Source organism: Neomonachus schauinslandi, chromosome 10, assembly GCF_002201575.2.
Source record: "Neomonachus schauinslandi chromosome 10, ASM220157v2, whole genome shotgun sequence".
Classification (NCBI taxonomy): Eukaryota; Metazoa; Chordata; class Mammalia; order Carnivora; family Phocidae; genus Neomonachus; species Neomonachus schauinslandi.
Window position 1 is genome coordinate 34,758,834 of NC_058412.1, and position 12,736 is coordinate 34,771,569.

A 12,736-nucleotide genomic window follows, 5' to 3' on the forward strand; every position below is an offset into this window, starting at 1 on the left:
CTCCCCCCTCCCCCCTCCCCCCTCCCCGGCAGCCAGCTCCTGGGCCGGCTCCAAGGAGTCTGGTGTTCCATTTATGTTAAAATCCGCTCCTCCTGGGAGTCCTCCCCGCAGGGGCAGTACCTCTCCATTCATTCCCGGGGCAAACTGCTTTAGCTGCCTCCCTGCCCCGCCACAGTAGACCCGGCAGGAGTGGGTGTGACTCCCTGAGTCTCATACTGGGGCCTCAGCAGCCCCAAGGACCCTCCCTGCAAAAGGAGGTAACAAATGCCATTATGGGCCAGGAAGAAATCTAAAACTCAAAGACCTAGAACCAAGGGCCCCAGGGCATGCAGAGTGGGGAGAAAACCAACACAGCTGAAGGCAGGCAGGCAATTAAAGGAGGGGGCTGAGTTTTCAATTAACAGGCTCCTCTGCTCGCAGAGGATAATTAACAGATTAGCAAGGCTGGTGGCGCTGCTGCCAGCCAGGATTGGGCCAGGCACCAGGGTGGGGGAGAACTGGGGCTCCAGATTCCACAGGAATGAAAGGAACCTTCCAGCTCAGGAACCTGCGGACAGCTGAGGGTCACTGCACTGAGCAGGCTGGATGGCAGGGGAGAGACCCAGAGGGTGGGGGCGGAATGGGGGGGACAGTAGGGTCATCACACTGTCTCTCCCAGCCTGGCCTGCAAGGGCCCTGGGTTGGCAGAGTCCTCTCTGTCTGGGGAGGGGCTCAGGAAGGGACTTATGAGACTACTGGGGAGTCATGGTGTGGATGCCCCTTGGACTTGCACACTGCCATACAGCTCACAACGAGCTTTCAAGGTCATCTGGGGGCAAAGCTGCATAATGTAGACAAGAGAGCAAGGCCTGTGACATTAGACACTCCTGACTTAAAATCTTGCTCTCATTTCCTGACTGCGTGTGGTTCATCAGACATCCCCGCTGCTCTCCAGACTTCCCAGCTCCTTTCTCCTTAGGCAGGACCACACCAAAGCATAGACGGGCCAGTGTGCAAGCCCCCAGCTGTGTCTTCCCCTGCCAGGGAGTTTGAGAAGGCCACTGTTCCAGAGAGCAGAGCCTCGATCAGCCTGAATCCCTGAGTGACCTGTGTGGGGCAGATGCCCCTGCCAGCCCCCTGGAGACATATAGCAGGAGCCAGAAGTGAACAGTTGCCTTCAGTTATGAGATTTCAGAGCTGTTTGTTACAGCAGCAAACCAAGCCAGTCCTGATTCTTACAGGGGGTGGCCCTCACCTCCCTGAGGCTCTGTTTCCTTATCCATAAAGTGGGTAAGAATGATACTCACCTTAAATGATTATTGGAGGGTAAGTGAGATGACATATAAGTTAGCTGAAGGGTACTCTCAGCTCCTAGGTCCCATACTCCCTGTTAAAAAAAAAAAGGGGGGGGGCGCCTGGGTGGCTCAGTTGGTTAAGCGGCTGCCTTCGGCTCAGGTCATGATCCCAGGGCCCTGGGATCGAGTCCCGCATCGGGCTCCCTGCTCAGTGGGGAGCCTGCTTCTCCCTCTCCCTCTGCCTGCCTCTCTGCCTACTTGTACTCTCTCTCTCTCATAAATAAATAAAAATCTTAAAAAAAAAAAGGCAATGCTGCTACAGACCAAGGTCAAAGACCAGGGACATTTCTTTGGCCACGACTAGTGGTTGGAACTTTTAAATGCTGAGCGAAGAGTTTAAAGTTGGAGTCGGGGTATAGGCAATGTCCATGGGATGCTGGAGGCCTGGCCTGCACCCTCCTGGGAAGGGGGAAAGCCAGGCCAGCTCCTTCCCTTTCTGGCTTCTCCAGTTCTCATCTGTCTGCAACGTGCAGAGAGGGGCTGAGGGCTGCTACCACCATCCTTGCCTGGGGATAGGCTGGCTGGGCCAGTAGGTAAGTGCTTCTCCCAGAGCTGCTGGCCCCAGCAGGCTTCCCAGGGTTCTTTCAGGCCCCAGGTCCATCAGCGGCACATGGGTCCCTGAAGCCCTCCCTTGCACCACCACCCCCACCGCCCCTGTCCTGCAGCAGCCCAGCTGCACGTCCTCTCCTGGCCACCCCCTGGTCCTTCTACCAGCATCTCCTTCAGCCCATTCCCAGCTGGTCCCACCATCCCCCATAGAAGCGGAGCAGGTTACAGCCATGGAGACGGCTTCTGTTCTCGTCCACTCTGTTTTTGGCCTGTTCCCCACTGTTCCTGTTTGGTCTATAAGATCAAACCCATTTTTGTTCAGCTGATCTCATTCCTCCTGGAGTTTCTGATGCTCTGCATCCAAAGGCCGAGCAACGGTTTCTGTCTACTTTCAAATATGAAGCTGTCTCCCACCCTCTGTAGTTGGCTCCCTGCTCCGAGTTCACCTGATTCTTTAGAGGTAGAATGTTCCAGGCACAGGCTTTTAAAATGTCCTTCTTAGCCTGTGCATGTTCCCATGGGACAACCCCCCACCCCCGGAATCCAAGGTGCTGTCATTTCTCCCCAGCCAGTAGCCATGGCCCTCCTCTCTGGGGCCTTCCTGCCCACCCTGACTGAGCCCACTGAACCCTCTAGACTCTGAGATGCACGAACACAATCAGGATGCCCCCATGGCCACTGAGGATACTGATTAGGAAAGAACTCAACTCTCAGATGTCTGACACGGAGCAACAGACCAGCAGGGGTTGGCAGTTTCCCTCGGCTCTCTCACAAATGATTCCCTGTCACAGCTGCTGTCAGCTGCTGCCACCGAGTGACCCGAGAGATGGCCACTATGCTGTCCAGCCCATCAGCCTCTGGTCACGTACCGCTAACGAGCACCTGAAATGTGGTCAGAAAGAGGGAGATGTTCTGTGAGTGTAAAATACACACTGGATTCTGAAGTCGGGATGAACACAGAACGTGAGCTATCTCAATTAATTAATACATTAATTATAACACCATAAATTATCTCATTAGTATCATAACCATCTCATTTATTTGTATTGATTACATGTTGAAATGATAGTATTCTGAACATATTGCATCAAGTCATTATTGAAACCGGTTTTACCTGTTCTTCTCACTTTTTAAATGTGGCTACTAGAAATGTGAAATTACTCACGTGGCACGCATTTCATTTCTACCGGCCAGCGCCGCGCCAGATGCCTCTCCATCCCTCCCACCACGTGGAAGGCTGCCCTTGAAACGCCACGTATTCATTTCCTATCGCTGCGGTAAGTGCTTCCCACCAACTCAGTGGTTTAGGACAACACAAATTCACTATCTTACAGTTCTGGTGGTCGGAAGTCGGCCCCAGGCATAAAAATCAGGGTGAAAATCAGGGTGGCACCAAGGCTGCTTTCCTTTTTTGAGGCTCAAGAGGAGAATCCATTTTCTGCCTTGTCCAGCTTCTGTGAGCTGCCCACACTCTGCTGCTTGTGGCCCCTTTCCATCTGCAGAGCCAGCCGGGGCAGCTCAAGCCTCCGATCTTGTCTCTCCCACATGGACATTTCTGTCTTCCACTCCACATTTCAAGGACTCTGGTGAGTACATTGGGCCCGGCCTGGGTAATCAGGACAATCTCTTTATTTTCAGGTCAGCTGACTGTAGTAACCTTCATTCCATCTGCAACCATAATTTCTGCCTTGCTATAGAACTGAACACATTCCCAGTTTTCAGGGATTAAGACGTGCAGATCTTTGGGGTTCATTCTTTTGCCTCCCACATGCCAGTAACCCTGTCCATCTGTTTTCTTGTCCTGTTCAAACTGGCATATCTTGGAGGTGACTGATGTGGGGATATGTTTCATTTCCCTGGTTTCCTTCCCTACAGGCTCCTGGGAGCAGTTTGGGGACCACGTGATCCCAAGAAGGCGATTCCATCTCAAAGGGGGGTGGGTGGGGGAAAAGGGAGCATATGACCTGACTGAGGTTAAGTTTTGGACACATAAGAAAAGTCTGCCTTCATCCAGCCACCCTTCCCACAGGTTGCTGAGGCGCAGGTCCACAGATCCACCCTCATCCCGTAACCCCAAAGAGGACTCTCCCACCTCTGCACCTCCCCTCCCTTGGCAGAGTGCTCTGTTTTGAGTGTGCTACTCAGCCTCATCCAACCCCTCTTTTCTGGGAACTGCTCTAATCCTATGGCTGAATCGATGGGACAAGAGATGGACACAAGGATGAGCTGGACCATCAGACGCTCTCTCCCACAGATCTGAAATAAGAATGCAGACATGCCAGAAGTCCATTAACCGAGGGAACTTGGGAGCTGTGTGCTGAGGAAGCCTCCCTTCACCCAGAGGGATAGAAGGTGCAGATAGTGTGGGGGAAAAACCCAAGGCAGGCAACCCTGAGGCCAGGAGAGCCAGAGGGGGCAGCTGCTTCCATCTCCAAGGGCTCTCCAGCTTGGGTCCAGTCCTTCCTGAGGTCTGACTGCTCCTCTTGCCCAGTGGGTCTGCCACACTTCCTCAGAATAAATCCCCATCCCCCTCTTTCTTTCTCTGTAGAGAAGTTCAATGAATTTTTATCACTTGAAATCAAAAGAGCCTTCAGTAAGCCACCCTTCCCATTCCCACACCAGCCCTAGGTCCCCGAACTAGTGCCCCAGCCTTTTGGGGATCCTCATGCATGTGGTCCTCTACCCCGCTTTGTGCCAGGCAGATGAGGCTGCTGAAGCTCACGACTTTAACTGAATTGCCAGGGTCACAGAGGGCAGCAGCAAGTAGTGCTGGACTGCGTCCCAGGCCTTTGACCCCAAACCTAGTGGCCCATGTGGCTAGTTGTCTACCCAACAGCCATTCTCCCCTTCCTTTCCCTCAAAGCCACGGACAGTTACACAACCCAGTATGACCAAGGACAGGTGTCCTCTGAGTGGGGCTTTCCTGTGAGACCCAGTGGCTCTTCAGTTTGGCCCTTCACTTCCCCTTATTCCTCTCTGGGGCACGAAGCTGTGTCTGAAAGGGCATCAGCCATCTTGTGACCATGAGGACAAAGGCAATGGCCAAGGGTGGCAAAGTAGGAAGCTGAAAGGACTCTGGTCCCTGATAACCTCACCCCAACCCCAGTGGCCTCCCGCCTCTGGATTTCCTATTACTTGAGGACAAAACCCAAAGGCTTATTTGCTTAATATAGTATTGTCAGGTTTCTGTGCTTTTTTTTATATGCAGTTGTAACTGATCCTCACCTGTGTCCTTTGGGAATTTTGGTCATGGATGGAGTTTCCTGGTAGGAAAGGAAAGGGCTTCAGAGACTCTCTAATGTCACCATTTTGTCCTTTCAGGTTTGCAAGGACAGATGGAGGGTCAGCAGGAACTTGGTCTTCCTTGGTGCTCTTAAGGGTGAATTCTAGGAGGATTCCTTCATCAAAGAAGAGGAGAACCCAAAGGAAAATGGCCGCCATCGGAGCCATTCTTTTCATTTTTACTGATGAAGAAACTGAGCTCTGTGTCAGTTAAGGTATGTTCGGCTACAAGTAAAGAGAACTCGGGCGCCTGGGTGGCTCAGTTGGTTAAGCGACTGCCTTCGGCTCAGTCATGATCCCAGGGTCCTGGGATCGAGTCCCACATCGGGGTCCTGGCTCGGCGGGGAGCCTGCTTCTCCCTCTGACCCTCTCCTCCCTCATGCTGTTTCTCTCTCTCTCGCTCTCTAATAAATAAATAAAATCTTAAAAAAAAAAAAGAGAGAACCCAACCAATGGAGGCTTAACTGAATAGGAGTTTATTTTACTCATATAACAAATCTAGTGGCTTTAAGACTGCCTCACAGCCCAATAAATTGAAAGTGTGAGGTTGGCAAGTCTGAGATTTTCTTGGTATTTCCCGCATTGTTGCACAATGGCTGCCACAGCTCCAAATATCACATCCTCACTTACTGGTGAACAAAATTGGAAAGAAGGGAGAAAGACAGAGGGGAGGAAAGAGGAGGGGGGCTTTCCTTATAGAAGAAAATCTTTCCCAGAAGGACCACAGCAGAGTCCCCCTTCTTCATCATTGCCTGGGAGTGGGTCACATGGTTACCCCTGGTTGCAATGGAGGCTGCCCAGGCAAGGATTTAACAAAGGGCAGAGGTGCTGCCACAACTGTTTACACAATTGTGATCCCTCCTCCGACTGCACACATTGCTACCAAGCCAAATCAGGGTTGTGTTTGCAAGGTGTGAAGAGAGAATGCCTGCCAGGTGGGTGACTGACAAGGGGTGTGGCTTGTCCAGGGTCAGACATTGACTAGTGAAGAAAGCACCAGGCTAGCCCCAAAACCCCTCTCCCCTGATATCGGATGGGAAGAACCTCTGCATCCTGATGCAGCAGATGCCGCTAGAGTATCAGAATCCTGTGCTATTAGGGTAGTCTACACCCTTTAAGCCAGTGCCCTCTGCTGGAGACTGGCCAAGAATGAGTGTGTGATGAAATTCTGGCCAGCAAGATATGACAGAAAAGTAGCTAGGGGGATTCTGGGAAAAGTTCCCTTATTCTTAAAAAGATGTAACCAGAAAAAAACAAAAAAACAAAAAAACAAAACCCCAAAACATAACCAGGAAGAGGTGGTATCCTCTGCTGTGTACAGTCGTGTTTGGATGTGATGCCTGGAACTGTGGCAGCCATATTGTGATCGTGAGAGAAGCTACCCTGAGAACAGAGCTGGCCCACTGAGGACAGCATGGGGAGGGTGAAGAAACCCGCTTTTCCGCTGCTGTCACTGTAGCACTGAACTGACCAGCGCTGAGCTCTCCTGCCTTGGGGCTTCTTTGTGCAGGAAACAACTCTCTTTTATTATTTAAGCCCCTTTGAGTCGGGCCTTCTGTTCTTTTCAGCTGAAGGCATTCTAACTAATCCACACATCTCCCTCTGCTCCATTTCCTGCTCCAGAGGCAGGTGCAGACCAGCAGCAAGCGGCCCCATTCCAGGGGAAACCAATGCTACCTGTTCTTTGCCCACACAGTTGGAGCTCAGCCTCTTATGGCCGGCTGCTCATTACACAACCATGCTGCCCACTATAGCCATGAAAAAGGCTGAGGACTGCGTTCAAAACCCCAGGCAGTGGGGAAGAGTGGTTTGAGGGGAGGTGTTGTGGGGGCTACATAAAGGTCTTCAGAAGCCCCCATCCTCCTGCACCGTAGCCCCGCCCAGCCCAGCATTGCCCCCAGTGCCCCGGAGACAATACTAGCAGCCACCCCCCCAGCCGCTTGTGTGCGGGATGGGGCAGAAAGGCTAGTGGTTAAATGCTGGAATCCCCAGATCCTGGGGCTGGCCCAGAATGGGTTTTTGTTGAGGGATTGTGACCATTCTGTCTCTGCAGCTCTCCTGGTGCAGGATGAATACAGGCCAGTTAAGTACTTTTCTGGCAACTGATTATATAGATTTGCTTCCAAAGGAGCTCTCTAACAATGACCCAGGACCCCCAGAGGGCCCTCCCTCAGCCATTTGTGTTGAAAACACTCTGAGCATGCTAGCCTCTTTGCTTTCTGGGAAAGGGATGCTGGCAGGGAGAATGGCTTAGAGGGAGGGCACTTCTTGAGGCATTTTCTTTCCCAGAGGAAATGCCAGAGGGCCCGAACATCACCACTCACCCCCCAGGCCACCCACCACTAGCTGCCAAGTGAAGTCTACAGATTGCTGATCTGACCCATTCTGCTCGGAGACTCTAATGGTGTTTGCTGCCCCGGGATGGGCATGCCTGAGCCAGGCAGCAAGGAATCTCACATTCTGCTGTTCCATCTTCATGTTGCTGAGATTTGCCATTCTCTGTCTCAGGATTCCCACTGTCCCAGGTGATTCTGCCACCCCAGTGTGGCCATCAGAATCGCAGAGATTGCTTCAAGCATGGGCATGTGACTCTTTCTGGGCTAAAAAAAAAAAATGTGGGTTAGTCCTGGGGCTTTTGTGAAAAACTCTGGGCGAGGGACACCCACACTTCTGGGTTTGTTAGCTGGAGAGTATGCAGCTGACATTGCTGGGGACCATCTTTGTCATCCAAGGGGGTCAGCGTAGGAAGGGAAACAACACAGAGGAAAGCAGATGGGAAGAGCACTCATGGACATCCCGTGACATTATTTGAGTACCTGAATCCATCTGTACCTGAAATCTACCTCTAGACTTTTCAGTGATTTGAGTCAATAAATTCCCTTCATTTAAAAAAAATAATAAAATGAACAATTGTAGCTGGGCTCTCTGTCATTCCTGTTCAAAGTCATTACTCGTATAAAGGCTCGACTCCCTCGCACGCAGAATTAATCTCTCCTTTATTGTTCTCCACACGCTTACAGCACTTACCCCACTTTGTTAGCATTGCCTGCTCCTTTCTCTCCCTGCCCAGCTGAACCGGCCCCTCCTGTAGGAGCAGGCCTTGTTCCGCCTCAGTGCCTGCTGGACCTCAGGTACCGTTCATTATACTTTCAAGTGGAGTTAGATTCCTTGGTGCATTATCAGCTTTGGTCAACATAAAACCCTTCTCTTGTTTTCTTTATTCTCTTTCATCTCTCCCCCACTCCCATTCCCTTCCTCTGCAGAGGCAACACACTAATGGGACTCTTTCCTCCACCCCCTTGTCGGCGTTCTTGCAAAATGGATATTGCCTTTATGGTTTTTTTATTTCTGCAAAAGGCAGTGTTTTGGTTCTCCTGTTGTTTCTTACATTTTAAACTCAGCATTAAGGCCCATCCGTGTTGCTATGTGTGCATTTAGTCTTTCCTAGCTGCTGCATAATTTACAGTGGGTGTCATTCCCATTTTTCTTTCCACTCTCCCTGGGAGGGACACCTGCGTTCCCTCTGACAACCCTTGTCCCCATCACCACCACAAAGAACTCTGCAGCGAACAGCATGCTATCCATGTCCTAGGGACCTGTGTCAATTCCTTTTGCATCTCTACCTGGGTTGCAGGGTTGGAGGGCTGTGTGCCATTGATTGCAGTACCTCTGCATGGCTGTCCTGGTCTACCTTCCCACAACGGCAACATCCCCACATTTCCACCCAACACTAACACTGGTCTTTATTCAGCAAAGTTTGGCCTAATAGATTGCATCAGTTCACTACTGCTATGTAACAAGTTACCACAAACTCAGTGGCTTAAAATAACATGCATTTTTTTACCCCCCATTTTCTGTGGACCAGGAGTCTGAGTCTAGGTTATCTGGGTCTTCTGCTCAGCCTGCAAGCAAGGTATTGGCCCTCATGCATTCTCATCAGGGGCTCCAGTAGACAAGGATCTGCTTCTAAGCTGCTTTGGGCTGTTGGCCGAATTCCTCTCCTTGTGGCTGTAGAACTCAAGTTGACTTGCTTCTTCAGGGTCAGCGGGAGAGTCTCTGACCTCTACATCCTTTTAGAAGAACAACTCCCCAGATTAGGTTCGACTCACCTAGGATAATCTCCCTTTTGATTAACTTAAAATCGATGCTGGGGCTTTCATTACATCAGCAAATGTTCTTTGCCTTTTCCATACTGCATAACCTCATCAGAGGTTGACATCCTATCACCATTGTTATATTTCACTGGTTAGAGGCAAGTTTAAATAGTCCTGCCCATATTCAAGGGGACAGAATTATATAGGGCTTGGGCACGGGGACTCATTTTAATTTTGTTATTGGTTTTTAAATTGTGGTAAAGGATCCATAACATAAAGCTTTCCATCTTAACCATCTTAAAGTGTACGGTTCAGCAGTGTTAAGTACATTCACACTGTTGTGTGACCATCACACCATCCATCTCCAGAACGCTTTTCACCTTGTAAAACAGAAACTCTATACCCATTAAACACTGACTTAGCATTTCCTTCTTGCCCCAGCCCCTGGAAACCACCATTCTACTTTCTGTCTCTATGAATTTAAATACTCTACGTATCTCATATAAGTGGAATTATATTTGTCTTATTCTAACTGGCTTATTTACTTCCCATAACAGTGTCAAGTTTCATCCACATGGTAGCATGTTTCAGAGTCCCCTTGCTTTTTAAGGCTGAATACTATTCCTTTGTGTGCATGTCTCACATTTTGTTTATCCATTCACCTGTCATAGACACTTGGGTTGCTTCCATTTTTTGGCTATTGTAAATAATGCTGCTATGAACATGGGTGTGCAAATATCTCTTTGAGATCCTGCCTTCAATTCTTAGGGGTATGTACCCAGGATTAGAATTGCTGGGTCATATGGTAGTTCTATTCTCAACTTCTTTTTTTTTTTTTTTAAGATTTTATTTATTTATTTGAGAGAGAGAGAGAGAATGAGAGAGAGAGCACATGAGAGGGGGGAGGGTCAGAGGGAGAAGTAGACTCCCTACTGAGCAGGGAGCCTGATGCGGGACTCGATCCTGGGACTCCAGGATCATGACCTGAGCCGAAGGCAGTCGCCCAACCAACTGGGCCACCCAGGCACCCCTCTATTCTCAACTTCTTGAGGAACTGCCATATAGCTTTCCTATTGGCTGCACCATGTGACGCCCCCACCAACAGCTGCACACGGGTTCCAGTTTCTTCACATCCTCACCAACACTTGTTTTCTGTTTTCTTAGTAGCCATCCTAATGGGTGCAAGGTGGTAGCTCATTGTGGTTTTGATTTGCATTTCCTTAATGATTAGTAATGTTGAGCATCTTTTCATGTGCTTATTGGCCATTTGTATGTCTTCTTTGGAGAGAAGTCTGTTTGGATATCTTATTATGATCTACATTTCTCTACTAATGATTTTGGCCATATCCTCGTATGTTTCTTAGCTTTTTGGGGGTTTCCTCTTCCAAAAAGTCCATGCTTGTATCCTTTGTGCATTTGTTTCTCTTGTGAATTTGCAAGAGTTCCTTGTATACTGAGGCTGTACTAATCTTGTCAATTTTAGATTTTGCACATGTTCTCTCATTTTGTCAAGTGTCATCTGGAACAGATATCTTTCATTTTGACATAGTAAAGTCCCTCCACCTTTTTTTTGCATTATGACTGTGCCTTGAAATCTTCCCTAATAAACCTTTTCCTCACTCTGAGTCTCAAAGATGTTCCTCTCCATGTGTTTTTTTTTTTTTTTTAAAGATTTTATTTATTTATTTGAGACAGAGAGCATGAGAGGGAGGAGGGTCAGAGGGAGAAGCAGACTCCCTGCCGAGCAGGGAGCCCGATGCGGGACTCGATCCCGGGACTCCAGGATCATGACCTGAGCCGAAGGCAGTCGCTTAACCAACTGAGCCACCCAGGCACCCTCCATGTGTTTTTTTTAATCAATGTTATAATTTGGCCATTCTCATGGACTCTTCAACCCACCATCTGAGCACCCACCTTGTATGAGATAACATTGTTTTTCTCTATAAAGTGAGGCAGTTTTCCCAGTAAGAACAGCTGACTTTGATGCACCTTTTATTGTGTATTAAGCTTCCCTAGAACTAGGGCTCCATCTCTGCACTCTTCATGGCTTGTCTATTCTTTCTCTAACACCATACTGGATTTTTTTTTCTTTGTTTTTAAACAATGTCATTATAGTATGCCTGAATATTTGGAAGAGGGAGATTCCTGCCCACCCACCTTTTACTTAGGCATCTGTAGACCTTTATTCCTCCTCACACACTTCAGAGTAAGTTTTCATAGCTGGAGTTTTTATTTGGATTACAATGACATTATAGATTAACTTAGGGAGAAGTAACATCGCCATATATTTGGCCACCCCTCCCAAGAGCATGAGATGACTCTGCTTGGAGGGTGTCTACACCCACACTTTGCTCCCACCTAGCAATTAGCAAGCAATGGATCGAGTTTGCTAAATCAATGCTAGGGAGAAAATCTCCAAGGAGGAAGAAAGAATGGGTCTGGAATGTTCCTCAGCACCACTCCCTCCATTCCTAGCCAAGCTGGGCAATAGGAAGGAAACACACTGTTACAGAACATATGTTCTCTGGGTAGACAAAACCCAAGTATGATGGAGGAAATGCATATGGTGGGAAGTTGAGCTTCCCACCCAGAAGGTTTGGGCTCCCCTGGCGAGGGGATCATAGAACAACAGAATAACTCCTGGCTTTCCCCAGGGTTGCCCTGGCCAGCATCACATGATGGCACTGGCTGGTTCACCACCATCAATGATGTTTAGAGGACTGATCATGCTTTTCCAAACCCATCCACTCCAGTCTTCCTGAGCCACATTCCAACCATGTGAAGTAAGTAGATTATTATTCCCATTCAATAGAAGAAGAGAACTAAGGTCCACAGAGAAGGAAGTTCACTAATCACTCAACAAAGATTTATCCAGAATCCACAGTGCTGGGCCCTGGAACACAGCAGAGACCAGACAAATGGTCCAGCCTAGTGTTGGCAAGTCAGCAGCAGAAACCATAATGGGCATGTTGCTTTTGTCAGCCAGCACCCCTTCCCTGAGGGAACCAACATCTCCACATCCCATTCCTGCTGTGGTAGTCAATCATGGTGTCCCCTTCACTTTGCAAAGTTAGGGAAAGGGGGCAGTGGCCTATGTGGAGCCAATATGGCACCATACTCCCTAGGCAGTGATTGGTCCAGAGGGCGGGCAGACAATCCTAGCAGGACCAATCAGAGTCTTCCCTGGGGTTTTCATATGGATGTTGGGGGACATACATTTCTTTCTAAGGTTGCTAAGGCAGGTGGGTGTAAGTCTTGGGTTGCTGGCTGTCATCTTGGTATAGGAGAGAGCTATAAGGAAGAATAAAACCAATCAGAGACAAGTAGTACAGACACATGAGAATCAGAGACTGACAACTTTGTTTGATCACTGGATCTAGCCATGCCTGAAGTTAGCACACCTACACTTTCTAGTTATGTGAGCCACCCCATTATCTTTTGGCTTGGATTTGAATTACAATCAGTGGAAAGGAAAAG